The sequence below is a fragment of the Orbicella faveolata genome, unplaced genomic scaffold, assembly GCF_042242905.1.
Source record: "Orbicella faveolata isolate gen_17 unplaced genomic scaffold, um_ofav_v1 contig_12, whole genome shotgun sequence".
In the NCBI taxonomy this organism is placed as follows: domain Eukaryota; kingdom Metazoa; phylum Cnidaria; class Anthozoa; order Scleractinia; family Merulinidae; genus Orbicella; species Orbicella faveolata.
The window spans coordinates 881,607-903,876 of NW_028301539.1; the positions used below are offsets into that span (position 1 = coordinate 881,607).

The 22,270-nt window shown below is 38.0% G+C and overlaps 1 long non-coding RNA gene across 1 annotated transcript; it reads left to right on the forward strand.

The window, feature by feature from the left end:
- Positions 1-9,982: 9,982 nt before the first annotated feature.
- Positions 9,983-18,383, forward strand: LOC149116033 (uncharacterized). The gene is made up of 4 exons (XR_016205719.1): positions 9,983-13,210; positions 14,067-14,138; positions 14,453-14,547; positions 15,514-18,383. It is a non-coding gene; the product is annotated as an uncharacterized LOC149116033 (long non-coding RNA).
- Positions 18,384-22,270: the final 3,887 nt, after the last annotated feature.

Here is a 22,270-nt window from a genome sequence, read left to right on the forward strand (position 1 = left end):
ACCAGGGAAGCACCGAATATAATGGAATAAGCACCAAATATAATGAAGACAGCACCGAATATAAAGACATAAGCACCAAGTATAATGGAATAAGCACGGAGTATAATGAGTTAATCACCGAATATAATAACATAAGTACTAAATATAATGACATAACCACCCAATATAATGAAAAAAGTATCATAAGACAGTTCTGGCATTCCATAGCTATCTACCAAAAAGATGTTTTTTTCAATTACGGAACGATGCTGATAGAAAGCCTTTGTTTTGCTCAAATGCACCAATAGGCAATTCTTTAAGATTGAAAACTAGTACCAGTCTCCCGATGTCCAAGAAACTCCTTAAACAACAAAATCAAAGGTTGTAGGAGGTTTTCAAGGCTTTTCAAAGGGAAATCATCTTGAAATGACATGTAGATGCGGCATTTTTCCAGATAAAGCGTTAACTTATTTATAAATGGTTTATTTTGTTCAAGTTGTACAATTTTTCTTGAATTATGCAGTTTTTTCATGAATTGTGTGATTGGATGGGATTTGAGGCCGATTGTGTGAAATCGCACCATCGCGTAATATCAGAAGGCCTGTATAGGCCAGTCAGCATGCTGAAACTTTTGCATGTATATAATTACCATGATAGTTAAAGTGCCTTGGTAACTGCACCTATTGCATGTGGGCTGAACGTTTGTCTACCCTCAGAACAAACCTGGAACATTTGGCATCCTTGTACACGGCAGAGTGTATACTTCTCAAACTCATTAATAATTCATCAAGTTTGAACAAAGGAAATCATGACCATGACAGTGTTTGGATATCTGATCTCATTTAGCATAGATTTTGACGCTTTTATTTCTCTGTTTTCTCCTTAGTTTTAGTTTCGATTGAGAAGATATATGAAACACCTCGAAGTTCGTCAAAAATACTCTGCTGCGCGTTGTATTTTCAACTCTCTTGTCAGTGTTTGGGAATGTGGACAAACACGTTCTTTCGTGTTTGATATGTTACATGATGTTGTTCTATCATAAGCAAATGCAACCCAATCATAATAATTGCGTACCTAAGAGATGGTTTGCAATTTAGAGCAGAAAGATAGATTATCTTGAGTTTGTTTAATCACAGTAAAATTCATCAGCAGGAAACAATTTATGAATAACTGATCTATACTTAGTGTAATGTAAAATGTTGAACTGAGACTTTCTGCTGATAAATAACGTTGAAATCACGAAACAAGTTCAGAAGTATATCTGTTGTTGAAGCTCTTTACAGTCACCCAGTCAAGTTATTTAATAGCTGTTTTGTGGTGCTTTTGTGCTTGGCTCAATCTGATATTCCATATAATTTTATACGCTGTACAAGACCTCTATTTTCAACTGCTTTTTGACTTACATGTAAGAGTGTTGTGTTCCTTTCACTCCTGCCTAATGCCTTGAATCTTGTGAAATTTCTTTAATTTGCATTCTACTGATGGTTGTGTTAACTTCAGTTCTCATGGCCTTTGTGATGTGGGTTCTTTATGGGTAGCTACTCGTAAGTTAGCAGTACAGCAAAGTCCAAGGGGAGTGGTTACATTGTTCCAGCATTAATATTACATTTTAATTTGTGTTTTTATGTCAGTCGCTCGTGTATAAAAATTAAGACATTTGGTTTCATAATAAGAAGATTTGATAGGAATGTTTATGTTTATTTAATTACTAACATTCAGTGTATGGCAACATTTACATGCATGATCCTTAATTTTAAGATCATTTATTAACTAGCTCTCTGCACATGTATTTCATTTTTGATGATGATGATGATGATGTATATTTTTACCTTTGTTAGTCTTATAATTACTAACAGTTTCTGTTGCAAAGCTACAAAAACCCTCTGTCCTGTGATTCATGTCTATTTCCTTTTATCTAGAAGTGATAAATTATACATTATATGTTATTTGCTGGCTGGGAGGTGTGGTCCTGGGCAGCATTTTCAAAACATCAGTCACAGGTTTTCCCTATACAAACTAATACCCTAAGGCAGCAAATAACATTATTTAGTTTTTCCCCGGTGACAATATTAATTGGTTTTAATTGCAAATGGGTTAGGTTATGAAACTTTGTCATTGAATAGGCTTATGTTCCATCTACATGTACTATAAGCAAAGGCATCCTGAACTCACTATTCAAGGAATCGATCAAACATTAATGATTTATGTACGCATATCGAGGGAGATGTGACTGCCTTAAGTGCGCGGTGTTGTGTTACACATTGGGCCATTGAGAATAAGCCCTTTGCAAGAGGCGGTCACGTGGTATAAAATCACACATGCTGGTGAGCAAGTTCCACAGTGGGACTTCCAAAACAAAGGCAGGTCCAGGTGGACTGGTACGAGTTGCATTGTTTTAGAAGTCCCACTGTGCAACTTGCTCACCAGCATGTGTGATTTTGTACCATGTGACCGGATCATGCAAAGGGCCCATTTGAGTGCTCTACAAGGCATTGTATGGAATTTAAAATAACGAAGGATAAAATCGTGCAATGAAATAAAATGTTACTTTTTTTGAATAAATTAAGAAAATAAACTCACCTTGCTTGGTTTCTGTTGTCCACTTGGCCTGTTTCATCGTTTTTTTTTTTTTGGCAGGGGGGGGGGGGGGGTTTCAGGTGTTTGTTGCAGCTTTCTATAGACGAAGTCAAGGCTGGGCACTGCTGTTTCAAAAGACCTGGACTGCGAGGCCATTTTCTTGCTGAAATTTGAATCCGCTGCTTGATTTTTCCCTCCAGCGTAAAGAAGGATAGTCCATTGATCCCCTTTTCCACTCGGCTTGGAAAAATATTCAAACTTTTAGCGCTCCGATTCGAACAATGTTTGCTTCACTACTGGAGCTTTCAACTTTCCGCTTCTCCTTGTGACCGTCCTCTAGACTACGCCACAACATGAATTACAATGAGGCGACAACATGCTCCCGTGGGGTCGTGGGGAAAGGGTTATATTTTTTAATGGAAATTTTTGACTGTGCACCCCTCTGGTAAGTCTTATTTGTCATGCGGGAGCGGTCCCTAATGTTGATTTCAAGCTGTGCCGTAGTCTGGAGAATGGTCACAAGGGGTGGTGGAAAGTTGAAAACTCCAGTAGTGAAGCGAAAATTGTTCGAATTGGAGTGGAAAGTTTGAAGATTTAACCAAGCCAACCAGAAAAGGGGACTGATGGACTATCCTTCTTTGCGTTGGATGGAAAAATCAAGCACATTATTTCATAGCACGAGTTTATCCTTCTTTATTTTGAATTGACCATACAATGCCTTGTAGAACGCTCAAATTCTCAACGGCCCAATGTGTAACACAACACCGCACACTTAAGGCAGTCACGTCTCCCTCAATACACGTACATAAATCATTAATATTTGATCGATTCCTCGAATCGTGAGTTTGGGACACCTGTGCTATAAATGATTTGTAAAAAGTCTTCACAACGAGCGAGTCTCAGATGCTAGACAAAGAAAGAGGTATTTAAGAACAAATTTATTTTGAACTTCTTTATGTTAGTTGCATTTAGTTCACCAGTCAAGTTCTCCAAAATTGTTTTTCAGTTGTGAAATTTCGAGCAAAGTTCAAAGTTGAACTACAAAAGCAATAATTTCTGTCAGTCATAATTTGTGAATCACTTGAAATCTGACTTTTCTACCGTAAATTGAATAGCAGAATGCAAGGAAATTCGTCAGGTGAATTCCACAGAAATTCTCTTTTTTACAGCAATAATCACAAATTGGAAACTTGTTGGGGTGGTCAACCATGTCCTAGATAGGAGAGGGTCAGTGAGTCAAAGAGTAGATTTTTACATGACAATTTTCATGGCAAAAATTCATAGAAATCTCTCAAATAGTCACAAAGTTATGACGTTGTTTACCAATTGACACTCTTAGGGAGTAAAGAGTTAATCAGTGTAGGTACATATAGCCAGTATGCATGTTTATTCCAGCTTATTTCTTTTGCATACTGAAAAAAGTACATTTAGTCTCTGTCTTCATGGGCGGATCTAGGGGGAGGGTGCAGGGGGTGCACCCACCCTCCCTGAGATGTCATGCAGCTTTATAAAATTTGTTTACCTCACCAGTCAGTTACGCCTTTCCTTAGTGGTGAACCCCCTCCTAAGTGGTGCACCCCTCCTAAGGAAAATCCTGGATCCTTCCCTAGCTGGTCTTTTGTGTATTCTTGTTTGTGTTTATGGTGAAGACCTGACCCTATTATTAATATTTTATTTATCTACATTTATTAATGATGGTCTTGCAAAGTCATGATTATTTTGGACAGCCAGAACTCTCCCCTATTGTAATATAATATTATGTCTTTCTCTGAGTGTATACAAAAGTTTACTGTTGCTGCTGTCTTTGTTTTATGATGACATTATAATGTTGACATTGATAATAATGGTAATGAGAATTCATTTACTCTGTGTAACATTACAGTTCAATTATTCCAGTAAGATCAAAGATGGTTTACAATGTAAAAGAAGCTGCTTGTGAATTAGAACATGATGTCGCATACTCATGTATCTTAACATCTGATAATTTAATGTTACAGAAAAAAAGTGAACCACATACAGAAACAAGAGATCCAATAGAAGATCAGCTTGTGCAACATTTGATCAGCAGTGAAGATGGATTACCTGCAGTGCCAGATACATGTAATACCAATGAAAGCAACCACCTTGCAGAGCCAGAAGCTGAATGTAATGGAACAGACTTGTCTCCAACAAGTGAAGGCGATGTGCTGAGGTTATATGAAGCCATGGCTTCTGATGGTAACTCCCAGGAACATATAGACCATTTGGAGAATGCTGTGCAGGAATGTATAGTGGAGAATCAGATTCTCAAGGTAGAGTTAAAAATAAATTCTCTCCCTGAAGATAAAGAAAAGCAATTTGGAGAGGTTGTCCAGTTACCCAGGGAACATGCAACAGATGGTGCATCTCATGTGGAAGACCATCAAGAACAGCAAAGTAAGTAACTGTTTTCACAACACTTTATAATTTTGATTCATTCTGGAATGTAATTAGTCAATATGTTGCCAAAGGGTAAATGAGGCTGCAATTGTTTTACTTGTTTCACTGTTGATAGCTTTTGTTTGCTCACATCCTTCCACTGACTTGAGGGTCTTGAAACCAATCACAGACCTTACTCCAAGAAACCACAGTCGTGATCCACTGGTTGTAAGACAAGATGTGGTGGATGAAGAAGTTGACAGGGTGGCACGAAATAACAACGAAGACTTGATTCTCAACATTGGTTCAAGTGGGAACAACTTACCTGATGGAGAGGAGCCTGTACCTGCATACATTGACTACAATACCAGAGTGGTAGCCTCTGATATACATGTAAGCACATATTGACAAATGAATGGAATGTAGTGCTGAAAGAAGTTGCATAACTGTTGGTTTCTGGAATTGATGTTTCATTCCTTGAAAAGCCCTCTGAAGACAGAGGCCTTCTTTAATGGATTCAAGCCAGTGCGGGACCTTCTTGTATGACTAGTATCATAAACTTTGTTGAATGTAGCTCAGGGCTACACTGCACAGTACATGTTCTCATGTAATAATGTTTAATATTTCAAGACGGAGAAAAACTGACTCACAGAGTTCAACAGCTACATGTAAACCATAGTGAGTGTCTGTCGGTAGTGCTAGACGTCTGGTTAATTGAATGCTGTGTTTCTCCTATTGATTTGTATGTTTGATTTTTTTCCCCTCAGGTTTCATCAGCTGGAATCCCCACTGCTCCAATAAATGACCAAATCTCAACATGGTAATTCCCGAAAGCTCATGTTCAATATATCAAAATTCTAGCATGGCACAATTAGGCTTTGCAAAAGGTGCCATGTAAGAATTTTGATATATTGAATGTGGCTACATGTATTCTCTGCAGCATTTGTCATCTTTGTAATTAACTTGTTAATTTAGTTAGCTAGCAGTTGTGTGCCTACTCATTGCCAGTTACTTTATACTTGAATTTAGGGCTTGCACATTTCTCAAGTTTTCTGAACTAACACATGTGCTGGTACTTTACTTTACCCTGTCACATGTCAATCATATGAAATTGTCCTGGAACAAAATGGATGCCAGAAATGTAGAGAACGTGACGAAATTAGTAAGACTATCAAGTGGGCGAAATTTTAAAATTTTAAGGGTTTTTATAGTCATAGGTAATGAAATGTGGAAAGTGGTATTTTAAACATAATAAACTGCAGACATTTTCCATATTCCATGTACTCTTTTGTTAACAGTGAGCATTACTAGCAGAAGGCAAAATACAGAATTAGTGACTGAGATAAATAAATGTTCTTTTTAATTTTTATTTTACACAGGGGATCATCGGAGAATGACTGTGTGTGCTGGGAGGTAATGTTTGGGTTGGGTATAGCTTTACGTTATATTTTTTAACAATCACCTTGACAGTCCTGTAGTTGGAATTCCCCAAATCTGATTGATTCTCTCATGTTCTCTGTTGCTTTTGTCTCTGCTGACAATTTAACAGGATTGTGCGTTGTACTTTGAAAGGGAAAATTCAGGGGAGCAGGATTGGTACAGTGGTGAGAGTGCTTGCCTCCCACCAATGTGGTCCGGGTTCGATTGTAGCCCTGTGTCATGTGGGATGAGTTTGTTGTAGGTTTTTCTGCGGGTTCTCTGGTTTTCTTCTCTCCTGAAAAGCCAACATTTCCAAATTCCAATTTGATCAATGTTGTAATTAATTATTTATTATTTATTTTAATTCTCCTTGACTTTTGGGTTAAAAACACATAAAAGTGAAGGCTTTGGAATTGTTACAAGCAACGATGCAGGAATAGAGGGCAATTCTGGAGTGAAAATTTGCCCAGTATTCATGGATTTAATTTTTAGATATGCAAGTTAGACATTGGATGCAACATTCACATGTAATGTTGCATTGTGTCTGGGGCTTGAAAATCTCTTGAAGTTTGCGTATCTTTTTGCAGCGATTCATTTTTGGCCTAGATTCAAGTCCTTGAAGGAGTATGTTTAACAGCCTTTCTTTCATCTTGTTTATATGCTTTTCTTTAATATTTCAGGTAAACTATGGTCAGACTTGTCGTGTCCTTGGTATCATTACGCCTACAAACGGCCCGTGCTGCTTATGCTTGCAGGTGATATTCAGATTACATTTGATATAGATTCCTTTACACTACGCCCCAACGGTCTTCTACCTTCTGCGAGTGTGAGGAGAAGGGGTGGAGGAGAGATAGTAGGGTGGGAGGGGTGGGGGTGGGTTAGAGATTCATATAAATAGTGGTCATGTGGGATGAGTTTGTTGTTGGTTTTTCTGTGGGTTCTCCGGTTTTCTTCCCTCCTGAAAAGCCATCATTTCCAAATTCCAGTTCGACCAATGTTATTATTAATTATTTATTTAATTCTTCTTGACGTTTGGGTTAGAAATTCATAAAAGTGAAGGCTTTGGACTCGGTCCTTTAGAGTGTATATTAAAGCAACTGGACATCTTGTCCTAGTTTTCTGTGAGCGATAGTGATCTCGGCATAGCCTTGTTAATGATTAGCCTTTAGAAAACTCTAGGTTTTGACAATAGTTATCTTTTTAATGTAGTCCTTAATATCGTTTTTAATATTGTTAATTGAAAGTGAAGGAACGTATGGTCTGCCACTTAGTGTTTATTTAACCTCTCTGAAAAAGTGACACTTGGTTTGTCTTACATGTATGTTCCAGCACGAAAGTGAAACTGAATATTTAAAGTATTAAAATTACTAATACCTGGACACATGTTGGAATTGTTGTGAGAAATGATGCAGAAATAGAGGGCAATTCTGGTGCAGAAATTTGCACTGTATTCATGTATTTAATTTTTAGATATGCAATTCAAACATTGCGAGCAGCATTGCGTATAATTTTGCATTGTGTCTGGGGCTTGAAAATCTCTTGAGGGTTACGGTTTTTTTGGTCTTAAATAGGACAAGGGTTTTGGGAAGTGGGCTGCACACCCAATTTTTATGGGAGTTCACCCCCCCCCCCCCCCCCCCCCACCATAGTGGGGTCTGTTGGTAGTGCTGGACATTCAGTTAATTGAGTACTGTGTTTCTCCAATTGATTTGTACGTTTGGTCTTTCCCACAGGTTTCATCGGACGGAATCCCCCAGTCTTCTCCGGTGAATGAGCAAACCTCGACTCGGTAATTCCCGATAGCTCACAGTGTTCCATGTATGAAGACTATAGCATGGCACAGAGGCTTTCCAACTAAAACTGCGAATTTTCTTTTAGAGTTTAGTACAAAGCCTTGGCGCCATATTAGAATTTTGATATATTGAATGTGGGATAATCTACACAGCATTTGTCATCTTTGAAATTAACTAGTTTATTAAGTTAGCTAGCAGTTGCGTGCCTACGCATTGCCAGTTTTTTTATAAACTGATTGGTTTTATACTTGAATTTAGCGCTTGCATGTTTCACAATTTTTCTAAACTAACACATGTGTAGGTACTTACATTACCCTGTCACATGTCAATCATATGAAATAGTCCTGGAACAAAATGGATGCCAGAAATGAAGAGAGCGTGTCAAAATTAAGACTATCAAGTGGGAGAAATTTTAAAATTTAAGGGGGTTTGATAGCCAGAGGTAATAGAATGTGGAAAGCGGTACATGTATTTAAAACATAATAAACTGCAGACATTTTCCATAGTAGTTACTAGATATTCCATTTACTCTTTTGTTTACAGTGAGCATTACTAGTAGAAGGCAAAGTAAACAATTGGTGACTGCGATAATGTTCTTTTTTTATTTTTATTTTACACAGGGGACCATCGGAGAACGACTGTGTGTGCCGGGAGGTAATATTCGGGTTGCATATAGCTTTATATTATAATTTCTAACAATTATCTTGACGGTTCTGTAGTTGGAATTCCCCTAATCTAATTGATTCTCTCATTTTGTCTGTTTCTTTTGTCTGTTCGCTAATAAAACATGATTGCTCATTGCACTTGGAAGGGAAAATTCAGGGTTGGCGCAGTGGTGAGTGAGAGTGCTTGCCTCCCACCAATGTGGCCCGGTTGCGATTGCGGCCCTGCGTCATGTGGGATGAGTTTGTCGTTAGTTTTTCTCCAGGTACTACGGTTTTTTTCTCTCCTGAAAAACCAGCATTTTCCAAATTCCAATTCGTTCAATGATATAATAAATTATTTATTATTTATTCAATTCTCCTTGACTTTTGGGTTAAAAACACATCAAAGTGATGGCTTTGGACTCGGTCCTTTAGAGTGTATATTAAAGCAGCTAGACTTCTTGCCCTAGTTTTCTTTGAGCGATAGTGAACTTCTTAACTACTGACCTACAGCAAACTCGAGCTTTTAATAATAGTTTAACTTTTTAATATAGTCCTTAATATCGTCTTAAATGTTGTTAGTTAACAGTGAAGGAACGTATGGTCTGCTACTGATTATTTTAAAGTTAACAAATTGACGTCAGTTTTTCTTCCATCTGTCCTGTTATTGATCATGAAGTTCGTCATAACATTGTCAAAGTAGCTGGATCTATGAGGCGATAGCCAACCATCGCCTTGACTATATCCGCAGACTATCATTTTCATATATGATTTTCTTTAATATTCAGGTAAACAGTCAGACTTGTGGTGTCCACGGTACTATTAGGCCATCAAACGACACGTGCTGTGTATGCTTCCAGGTGATTGTCACTGATTACATTTGATATAGATTCCTTTACACCGGGCTCCGATGGTCTTCTACTTTCTGCGAGTGCAGGGAGTAAGTGTGGAGGAGGTTGGGAGGTGGGGGGTGGGGGGGGGGGGGGTTGGAGACTCGTATAAATAGTGGTGCTGTTTGTACCTCGTATGTATGAGAAAGGGGTGTTTGGTACTTGTCTCAGTATCCACCATTGTATTTATAATTGCTATTGGAGAATTTCGGTAAATTTGTAGTTTGATAAAATTAAACTACTTTGGCATGGAGTATTTTCTTTTTTTTAACTGAGTGCATATCATTCTGCACGCTACTTTTAGGATGCGTTCAGTGGTTGCCAAATCCTGCCATGCTCACACAAGGTACATACTGAGTGCCTTATCAACATGATTCGCCAAGGTGGCAGAGACGGCGGGTAAGTATATGCAGTTAAATCTTTCCCTTGAGCGGTAACCTCTCTTTAGTGGTGTGGTCTGTAACATTCAATATTGTGAAATTTGCCTTTATTCTCCGGTCACCTGATGCGGTGACTTTGATGAAGTCCCAACAAACTAGTGTATTTTATTGTAAGTTACAAAGTTATTTACTACAAAAAGAAAAAACACCTGGAACGCTACTGCAAACATTTGTAATTTGATTTGACTGAAACTTTGTTTACGACCGTCTGTAAGTCTCCCTGAAGATCTCCTTGGAGATATATTACTGATTTGCATTCAAATCCTCGTGAATAAACTCTTCTGTAAACCAGTTGTCCTGGAGCTGGACGGACTGTGCACTTGATATTAAACGTTCAAACTGTATTGAACGCTCGCCTACCCGAAGCCCTAAAGATGATCAGTCAGTACATGTTTGACTGTATCAAAAGCCCTTTTAGTGCCAATCGCCATTCACTCATTTTCATTTTTATCAGGAGAGGGTTATTTCTATGTTTATTTCCACATGTTTAGGAAGTTTCTTACATACCGTACGACCTTGTTAAATAGCAAAGCTGCCGTAGTTGTCTAAGCTCCAGTATAGTTGTGGTGTGTCCGCTCTTTCTGTAGAAGTTCTTTCTACCAAACTATATTCAGTAATATTCAATTTTAATTTAAACTCCGACGAACATTAATTTTACGGAGGTGTCAGAAAAAAAATAGAATACATATAAATATATACAAATTACATACAAATTATATACAAATTACATATAGAAGATGATAAATAGCATTAAGGAAATAATTTAACAATTGTGATTAAAAAATAAAGTGTTAAAGAGAGAAAGAAAAGGAGATAAAGGAAGACAAATAGTTTTAATGCAAGGTTGATTGTGTTGAGTTTGGGACACTTAAATAGTTTATGGAACTAATCGAGTAGGTGCCCCAAAGTAACTAAATTTAGCAGAAGGAATACAGTGTTAAATAAACAGTTTAGGTCAAAAGTATTCTTCAAGATCTAACTAGAAAAAAAAACAATTACATTTCAACTTAAGAACTAGCAATATTATTATAACTGTCAATAATTTTTTTTTATATAGTTTACGAAATCTAGAAAATGGAGTAATTTGCTTGATAGTAATTGGTAGTAAGTTCCAGAGGCTGGTACCAGTGTAATGAAGAGGGCGAATACCATATTGGACAGTTCGGACTGATTTTGTAAACAAAGTTCATTCAGTGACTGACGTGTAAAATACTCATGTACAGAAGATATCGGTTTGAAGAAATCAAAAAAACATGGAGTTAGTTTATGAAACCACTGATAAACAAAAGAAAGGACTTTTGAGTGAATTATATCATTAAAGTTTAACAGATTAAGAGATTTCAACAATGGTTCTGAATGTGACGCAGGTTCTGAGAATGTTATAATTCTAGCTATTCGCTTTTGCAAAGTGGTAACAGGATTTAAGTAGGTTGGGTATGTTAAACCCCACACTCGAATACCATAGTTGAAAAAGGGATAGATTAATGAATAATAGAGGATCTTTAATCTTTAATCTGTAATACAAATTCCAAATTACATTACATTGAACAAATCAATCCAACGAATTTGAGGACAGCTTAAAACAGAATACAAGATTCCTTAATATAAGCCGCCTTAATGTATCATTGTATGATTGTACACCTGGTAAGTAAGGATAAGGATAATAAGGATATCAGTGTTCCTCCTGTATTTTTGATACAATCTTATTTAATAATGAGAAAATTTTTATCTAAGGTAAAACTTTTTTCTGGAAAGAATGGTTTACGAAAGACATGAAAAGAATAGAAAATCTTTTAGATAAGAAGGGGCAAGTCCTGCCCTTTCCCGTCCGTTTCAGCGTAAATATCCGTTGAAGAAAACTGCCTTCCTTCACTATTACCAAGTTATTTCTGCTATTCCAGCTCACTTCTGACAAAAGCAAAATCCAAGGATTTAACATCTGAAAGTATTATTCATGAGGACCCGGAATCCTTCCTTCTAACTGAAAAAAGACTTCTATTGGCTAATTATTCATCGAAAATATAATGATCAACATGCAGGCCTAAGGCGATGGAACAAAACTATTACCGAAGACAAAACAGACTGGAGAAAGATATTTAGATAGGATAGGATGGGATAGGAAGCCTTTATTTCAACACGATGAGATCGGTTCGAAAAGTATGCGAGGAAAACAAGTTAAGAGAATTCCACTTCAAATTCGTTCACAGAGTTGTTGTCACAAAGAAGGAACTGTTACGATTCCGAACTGTTGCGACTCTCACCACACCCAAAACATATGCACAAGAACAACCTGCGCTATCGCAAGCACCAACCTGTGCCTACCAAGAAATACCGTGTACCAAGTCACCTGCAGGAAATGTAACAAATTCCACATCGGAAGCACCACACGATTTGTACAATATCGCATTAAAGAACACCTGAACAACTCGTCCGTAAAAAAAGAAAACATTACAACGTGTCAAGTGGCAACTAACCAAAACAGCCAAGGTGTTGATGTCAAAGTAATCGCACAAGAAAACGATCCTGACAACTTGCGATTATTCGAGGCGTTCTACATCCGAAAGTGCAAGCCGGAACTTAATTCCCGTGAAGAATGTATCGAACTCAGAGACCTTCTATTTTGGACTATTTTGAACTGCTTTGTTAATTGTACTCATTAACGATTTTCCATTTTATCGTGTATTTCCGAAAGAATGTATCGAACTCTGAGAACTTTTATTTTATTTTATTTTATCTTGATTTGCTTTATTTTTGTTTTTACCGCTTTATCACTTATACTCATTAGCTATTGTCCATATTATCGTATACCTCCATCATCATTCGCGTCACCTACACCACTTTTATATTACGCAGTATGGAATATTTTCTTTTATTCCCTGATGATGCCGTAGAATGGCGAAAGCTTGGAATTAAAATACAGTTCAGTAGCTCAAGGCCTCAATTGAATCAGTATATTTCTCTATTCGGATATGCTACTGAAGGACAACTTCAAAGGTTTAAAGAATTAGTGATTGAGATAATGCTTTTTTTTACACAGGGGACCGTCTGAGAACGACTGTGTGTGCCGGGAGGTAATATTCAGATTGCATGTAGCTTTATATTGTAATCAATTAATCATCTAGACGGTTCTGTAGTTTGAAATCCCCGAATCTAATTGATTCTCTATTTTGTCTGTTGCTTTTGCCTGTTCGCTGACAAAACCGATTGCTCGTTGCACTTGAAAGGGAAATTCAGGGGAGCAGGGTTGGCGCAGTGGTGATTGAGAGTGCTTGCCTCCCACCAATGTGGCCTGGGTTCGATTGCGGCCCTGCGTCATGTGGGATGAGTTTGTCGTTGGTTTTTCTCCAGGTACTACGGTTTTCTTCCCTCCTGAAAAACCAACATTTCCAAATTCCAATTCGATCAATGGTATAATAAATTATTTATTATTTATTTAATTCCTCTTGGCTTTTGGGTTAAAAATACATCAAAGTGAAGGCTTTGGACTCGGTCCTTTAGAGTGTATATTTAAGCAACTAGACTTCTTACCCTAGTTTTCTTTGAGCGATGGTGAACTTCTTAACTACTGGCCTATAGAAAACTCGAGCTTTTAATAATAGTTTAACTTTTTAATATAGTCCTTAATATCGTCTTAAATATTGTTAATTAAAAGTGAAGGAACGTATGGTCTGCTACTGAGTGCTTATTTCACCTCTGTGAAAAAGTGACACTTGGTTTGTCTTACATGTATATTCCGGCACGAGAGTGAAACTGATAATTTTAAAGTTAACAAATTGACATCAGGTTTTCTTTCGTCTGTCCTGTTATTGATCATGAAGTTCGTCATAACATTGTGAAAGTAGCTGGATCCACGAGGCGATAGCCAACCATCACCTTGCCTATATCCGCAGACTATCATTTTAAAATATGATTTTCTTTAATATTCAGGTAAACAGTCAGACTTGTGGTGTCCGCGGTACTATTAGGCCATCAGACGACACGTGCTGTATATGCTTGCAGGTGATTTTCACTGATTACATTTGATATAGATTCCTTTGCACCAGGCCCCGATGGTCTTCTACTTTCTGCGAGTGCAGGGAGTAAGGGTGGAGGAGGTGGGGCCGGGAAGGTTGGAGACTCGTATAAATGGTGGTGCTGTTGGTACCTTGTATGTGTTAGAAAGGCGTGTTTGGTACTTGTTTCAGTATCCACCATTGTACTTATTGCTATTGGAGAATTTCGGTAAATTTGTAGTTGGATAAAATTAAACTGCTTTGGCATGGAGTATTTTCTATTTTGTACTGACTACATATCATTCTGCACTGTACTTTTAGGATGCGTTCAGTGGTTGCCAAATCCTGCCATGCTCACACAAGGTACATACTGAGTGCCTTATTGACATGATTCGCCAAGGTGGCAGAGACGGCGGGTAAGTACATACAGTTACATCTTTCCTTTGACTGGCCACCTCTCTTTAGTGGTGTGGTCTGTACATTCAATATCGTGAAACTTTCCTGTATTCTCCGGTCGGAGAAAAGTCGGAATTTTGTTTAGAGTCGGAAAAAATTGACATTTTGAAGAAAAGTCAGGGAAAATTGAAATAATTTAACACGGCTGATTTAATACTGTTCAAGGCTGGAAGACACATTTGGGGTCACTGTAATCTCAGGGATATTTTTCCTTAAGGGAGAAGGAAAATTTGTTGTCAGAGAATTTAAAAAAAAAAATATGTCCGTGGCAACTATGAGATGTCCCGGAGCTGGACGGGTGCACTTGATATTAAACGTTCAAGCTGTATTGAACATAATCCCAAAAGGTGATTGCTCAGTACATGTTTGACTGTATCAAAAGCTCTTGTAGAGCCAATCGCCATGAGCTCATTTTTGTTTTTATCAGGAATGGTTTATCTACAGGTTAACGCAATCAGCGAGTGAATTATCGGAATTTACCTGTACGAGTTCACCAACAATGAACGAGAAATTTCAATACCGCACGAGGCTTGCCGAGTGCGGTAGTGAAAATTTCGAGTTCATTGTTTGTGAACGAGTACAGGTAAATCCCGATAATTCACGAGCAGTGAGTGCGTTAACATTCTTAATATTCAAACTGAATACACTGCACAAAGAAACTCTGCATTGAAACCACTATATTTGAGTCAGCTGAAGCCATGGTGTAATGACAGTGGTGTGTTGAATTTACACCACGGCTATTACACCACGATAATGACGTCAAGCTGGATGTCAAGGTGGTTGTCTCGTCACAACCCAGTATCACGTGGTACAAATTAGCCAATCAGAAAATCGGAATTCCTGTAGGAAAGTTGAATAATAATTGTTTATTTTCACGCTTAAATTATAGAACACACTAAATATATTTACTTTCTTGTGTCTTTCAGATTTATTTGCCCAAGTTGTGGCTATGTATTTCTTCGGCGAGGCTAGCTGTGCCTTGTCCAAGCCGAGGCGTTAGTGGGTTTTTTTTTAATGGATAAGGGTAACACAATGAAATAAACAGAGAGAGCTAAGTTATTTCGTTTTGGGATCACTACTCTCATATGTGTTTGTAGAAGGGAATGTAAACAAAATGAAACAAAGGCCTTTCTTCAACAAAATTTATTGAGAAAAAGTTAAAAAAAGGAGATATTGTATTAGCGACTCTATGACTAGTATGTTATGGAAAAGATATTTTTTTATCGTCAAAGCCGTTATTTAAGAGGGAATGATGTACAGAGAAAAAGTTTTATTCCATAGCACCACTGGCTTGCATTGAGTCTATATGGTACGAATTAAGATAATCGTGGACTATAAACTAATAAGAGAGGTTATGCATGACGTTTACGGCAAAAGGCAAACGGCAAAAATGAAACTTTTGCCGTCTGTCTTCAGCTGTCTGTACAGTAGAGTGAAAATATTTGTATTTGCGGTGAATAGTAGGAGACATTTTTCTATTTTTGTGTGATTTATATAAGGATTAGGAGAAAAGAATAAAAAAATCAGAGCTTCTCTTGGCCGTTTGCCGTCTGCCGTAAACGTCATTCTTAAACTCCCTACTATATAAAATATATTTAAATGAGTTAAATATTGACCTTGACCGGTCATGGTCAAGGGAATTGGATTCTATTAGTTTCTTATAATTGTGGCTAACCGTGTGGCACTAAATTTTGGCGGGAGTTTATTTTTGCGTATCGGCGATTTTTTGTGTTTTGCGGGAACTAATTTTTGCGATTGTAAAGACTAGGTTTTCCAGCTTGGTACTAATTTTTGCGATTTTCTGGAAGTCGCAATTAATTGAAATTACACCATTTTCGCATTTTTGCCTCGTGTATATCACGATTACATCGTGCTCTTGTTCGGAATTATAGATGATCTTCTCGATGGAGTACTGTACGGGTCCGCAAATAATCCCGGACCGCAAATTATCCTGACCGAAAATAAGGAATGGCATGGGTTTATATCAGAGGAAGGTGAAAACATATATAAAAATTACAAACTAGAAAACATGTTTGATCATTTTATCGGAAATACTCCACAGTTGCTTTTTGTTCTTCGAAGGGTATTAACTTAGAAAAACATATACTAGTAAACATCCTGGAAATCTCGGTGGCGATAGTATCAAACATATGTGAAACGGGAGTTAATGTCATCTATCTAGCTGATTGTCAAAACGAAGCGCAAGCCACTGGAGATATGGCCTTGCTTGGACATGAAGCTGAACTTCATAACTGTAGCATGTAACTATTGGCTTCTTAGAATACTCAATTAGCCATTCCCCAGAATTAAAGCAAAAATAAGACCAAGGAGAAATTACAAAATAAATTTGTCCAAAAATTTGGAAGAAAATTCGAGTGCTACAGACATTGACGAAGCGTTGTAGGTCTATTCAGATGACAGCGTCTTCTGCGATGGTAGCTTCATGGTTTGATTTTAGTTTAAAACTTTAGACGAGTGACGTTAATGGCTCATAAAATTTGATTTAACTATAACACCGAAATATCAATGTTTAGCTAGGGAGGATATGCAGCGTATGTTGCATTGAATCTGGTCATGATTCTACTGAGAACTGCAAAGAAATTCAAGCCAAGTCATGTTTTAATGACTGAGTGGTGCAAGTCATAGCATCGTGGTTAGCAACAAAATTTAGTCGAAAGCCGTAGGAAAAATAAGCAAGCTGTAAAGCCATTACAATTATTTAAGATGGCTTTAATAAAAATATCGGTATTCACGTACGCCAATTCCCCTATCCACACCATTCCACCATCCATGCGATTCCTTATTTTTTGATCGGGATCATTTCCGATCTAGTATGGGGATCATTTCCGGTCCGAGATCATTTGCGGACTCGTACAGTACCTTCATGGAACCTTCAGACGGATCGTGCAAAAACGCAAAAAACGCAAAAGTTAGAGCCCGCCAAAATGTGGTGCCACAAAGCAGTTCTTAACTGAATCGTTGTTTGGATTTAATATTTGCGGTCCAACCGTCTTAAGATACCGGACATAAACGACTGTGCCGTGACTACATTTTAGAATGATTTTACATTCAGTTTTTTATGGGCATTTTTATTTACCTTTTTAATGTGTTGGTACTATTCTCATTCATTCAAATGCCATTGAAATGTCTTCAGTATTTTTAGTTTTCTTCTCGTTCCCTCCTTGGTGGAGCAGGGTTGACGCAGTTGCATATAAACGCGGGTTATTTTTCTGCGAGGTGAGAGCGCCTGCCTCTCACTACTGTGGCTTAGGTTTGATTCCGACCCGGTAATAAATATCCTCTTGAAATATTATAATTTATTATTTATTTATTAATTCTTCCATTCTCCGAGGCGTTTTCCCATCCTTATGGTAAGTGATTTTGTTCTTCTTTTTATCGACGCTGGCTTGTCCCCCCATGCACCCCCCCCCCCCCCACTTGCCTTCATTAGCAACAACCTATCTGTACGTTTCTACCTCCTTTCTATGCCTTATGCGAAGGTTTTCAGCCACAATGTAACTAGCATAAGCCACAGAGTGTTTTGAATGAATGTGAATATACATGGTTACGGATTGTCTGACGTATCCGTCTATATTTAACTATAAAAAATTACGATAAAATATTTCTAAGCATATCGAGAAAGTTAAAAATTTTGTTAAAAAACGACGACGTTTCGACGTTGAGCTAACGTCATTATCAAGTCAAAATGATAGTTGAAAAAAATGTATAAATAGTCAGTAAAACAATAGTTCAATGGATGTGTTAAAATGTTTAAAATTAAACAAGGAGTTTCGCACGGATGGAGTCAGTTTATGTGTTCAAGTTTGGATTCCGTTCCTTTATACAAAGCATCTCATAGACGAGGCAATCAAATTTGCCTTGGCACATTGTAGGGTAGGGCACTACCCTACAACCAGTATTTATTAGCAAGAAACTGGAACAAGATGTCAAGCCCAAAGAAATCAAGCCTCCGATCGTAAATCAACAATGCGTGGTTTATTTATTTTCATGTAATCTGTGCGATGCAGATTATGTCGGCTACACAGCCCGACACCTCCACCAACGTATTACTGAACATAAAAACTCGGCGATTGGAAAACACCTTTTGGGAGCCCACGGGGACATAAGCCTCCTCAACGAAAGCCAGTTTCGAATTCTCCGAAAGTGCCAAGGGAAATTTGATTGCCATAAAAGTTGATACGTACTGTGACGGCACAGTAATGTTAAAATATTAGAACAGAGGCGCTTATTGGAATAGGGCGCTTATTATTAAAAACACGTTCGAAGGGGACGCTTTTTCGAAAGGGGGCGCTTATTGGGAGAATGGCGCGAAATCGAATCATAACGGTACTTCAAAACTACCTAAGAACCTTAATTCTAAATGCAATTATACTTGAATCCTATCAGCCTTTCAGTTTTATAATCTGTTCGGCCAATGTTGGGCTCGTGCTCGAAAGTATTCTGGTTGATACTGATGACCCTAAGTGTCGTGCTTTCTTAAACCTCCACGACAACTTGTACATAACATTAAGTCCAGCTATGGCTGAGAATTTGAACGTTGCTCTAGAATAAAAGTTTGTCCGGACCATCTTATTCGAGGGTTAAAATTCTAGCGACACGTTTCACAGATGCACCATTGCTTCAAGGAAGGTCTCGCAGGCAATAGTAACCAAAGAACTCAAAGACGGGAATCTGGCGAGATATTCTAACGGACCTTAATTTTGCCTTGAACCACGAGTGAATCGTGGAGGCTTTGGTAAAATGGTTTATTTAACGGGAATCTGGTCCAAAATCGCCCGAGTAGTCTTCGTTTTACACAAAAATCCCGGAACTTTTTGGTTCGCAGGAAAATTGTTAATGCTGGTTTGGTTCGCCCCCCTGGAAAATACCTGGAAAACATAGCCCAGACCCGTTGACTAAGAGAATTTTTTTACCAAAGAAAATATACCTCAGAAAGGAACTCTAAACTTCCGCATCAAATAGCTAATTGGTGAAAAAATCGCTCAATTTGAAGGATCTTCCTTAGCTCGGCGTTCTCGGTTTCGTGCGCTGAAACTTTTCGTTTCAATAAGGTTATTTACGTTTTTAAGTGAAAAAGGGTTGTTTGGAAATCGTTTTTCTCAATGGCAGTCAGTGAGGACAGATGAGATCGTTGGCAAGAAATCATAAACATCAACATTCATGCGGTTAGTAAGCAAAATCATAACAGTTAGTGTAAATTCCTTTGATACACTTTCCTTCTCTTTGCTAATTTTAAGTCGATAAGGAAACGATTACGCTCGATACTTTTTGAGCTCAAGCTTAGATTCGTGATATAACCAAGTTAATCAAAATCGAAGGAACAAATTGTATGTGGAGCTAGAGACGGGAATGATAACTTGACCGGGTCATCCGGAGCCGATTTTATTTTGTTTTCCTGCCGAGATATTCTAAGGACTTTAATTTTGCCTTGAACCACGAGTGAGTCGTGGAGGCTTTGGTAAAGTGGTTTATGTCTACATCTTGTTCTTTTCACGTCGTCGAACTAATAGACCTTTTTCGCTTGGGCGGTTTGTTTTCCCATTACAGACCACGTGATATTCTCTGGAGAATTGTTCTTTTATCCATCTACAAATTATTTATTCATATGCACACGACTATTTGAAAATTTGAAAGGAAGAATTCTCTAGAGTATCATCACATGGTCTGAAATGGGGCAATAAACCGCCTAGTCGAAAAAGGTCTGTTTGAAAGTAAAGTTAATGTCTTCTGCTGTTACCTATTATTTTGTTATTTAAGGAGTTTAAGGAATGCTCCCAGCGGATCAGTTTACTTTGGTATTAATGTTTTGACCGTTCAATTGAAATAAATTAAATGCACGGTGTGTCTGTGAATTGTTTCTTGGCTTATAAGATTTGTTAGCGATAAACCAGTTTCCAATAAAGCAGTCGAAATCTACAAGTGTCGCGAAGTGACACAGCATGCACAGGACCGCTTCAGTTGTTCTTCGGAATTTGAGTAATTTCACCATGCTCTACCATCAAGAACGTTTTGAACCTTTTTGCGCCAATTTGATTGATTTCAAGAAGCAAACATCTTTCAAGTTTTTGTCTTTCGTTGTTGCGTTCGAGAGAACGCAGTTCTAATCGGGTAATGCGGTAAAATTCTAGTTTTGTGTATCCATGTATCTTTCTGTGGACACCAATTTGGTCCCCCCCCCCCCCCAAAAAAAAAATATTCGGAACTGCTTTTTGTCCTTGTTGAAACCTCGAGTTTCGATCGAGCTACTTTAGCTACTTCAGACTAGAAACGGACAACTCGTGTGAAGATTTTAGGATCCTAACTATACAGCCAGACCTGTATTAAGCGTACAACCTTTGTTAAGCGGTCAGTAGCCGAAATTTATTTGCCTTATTTACTGTAAATTATATACCTCTACGGTCAGACGAGGACTTCTAATAGGTGGCGGCTAAAATGATCAATTTTTTGAAATTATGCTCAAACACAAAAAATAAGCTAGTATATAAGAGAGGGGTGAATAGGGGTATGGAAATCCGCCGATCCGTGCCTATTTTTCGCTAAATCCGTTGATCCGCCAATATTTTTGTTCAAATCCGCAACCACGACCACATCCGGAAACAGAAGTGTAACTGAAAGTTCAAAGGTAAACTGGTAAATGTGAATGCCATTGTTAATTCGCACAAATAGTAAAGAAGGCAACCTTTTTGATGACTATAACACAGTACAATTCCAATAACACTCTCACACCTGTATTTAAATGAGCTTCGTTCGAAAAAAGATATAATTTGGACGAACTCATTAACATACCGACTAAGGCTGAAGAAAGATCTATGATCCAAATTTGGTTTAGGACCGGCCAAGATCCGAACATCAAGACAGGCGCGCACAATCCGGAATCCGCGCCAAAATTCACAGCTGATCCACGATCCACTGCGTTTTCAAAATCCGCGAATCCGCTCAATTTACCGCAAAAATCCACAATCCGTGCGCTTTTTAAGGCCAAATCCGTCGATCCGAAAACCTATTAACCCCCCTCATAGAATGACGATGATGGTATGAAACAAAAATGAAAATTCTCAAGTGCAATAATTGACAAAAAAGCGTTATGTCGGCACCACAAACTTTACGCTTGAGGTCGTCTTGCTTCGAATTCAGATCGGGCGACGAAGGGTGTGTATCTGGTTACAATCCGAGCTCTACTATGAAATTCCCAGATCAACGAGTTAACATTTAGGAATACAGACGAAGTGATGGAAATCTGAAGTTGCACACACGGCATGATTTAAAACTACACTATTTAGCCCATCCGTTTTCCTCCTAAACAAGCAATTAAAGTTGACTAATGTTCTTGATTACGCTAGCAGCGTCACTTTCAGCAAAATCGCAAAAGTTTTGTTCGTTTTGCTTACAGATTACAATAACAACAACGCGAACATAGCGCATAAAACGGAAGTGAATGCATGCATGCAGACTACAAAAATGTTGGATTTTTGCTAAGGCTCCGAGCCATCAAAAAATGTAGATTTACAGCTAGACGGAAAGTATCATCTTACCGTTTCTTCGGTCATCAATAAACCATCACGTTTGAACAACTTTTAGATCCTTCTAAACGATAACGCCGTGCTAGTTATACCTTGAAATTGATAGTGCGTGTTTTACACCCAGTCCGTAGTCCGCAGTCCA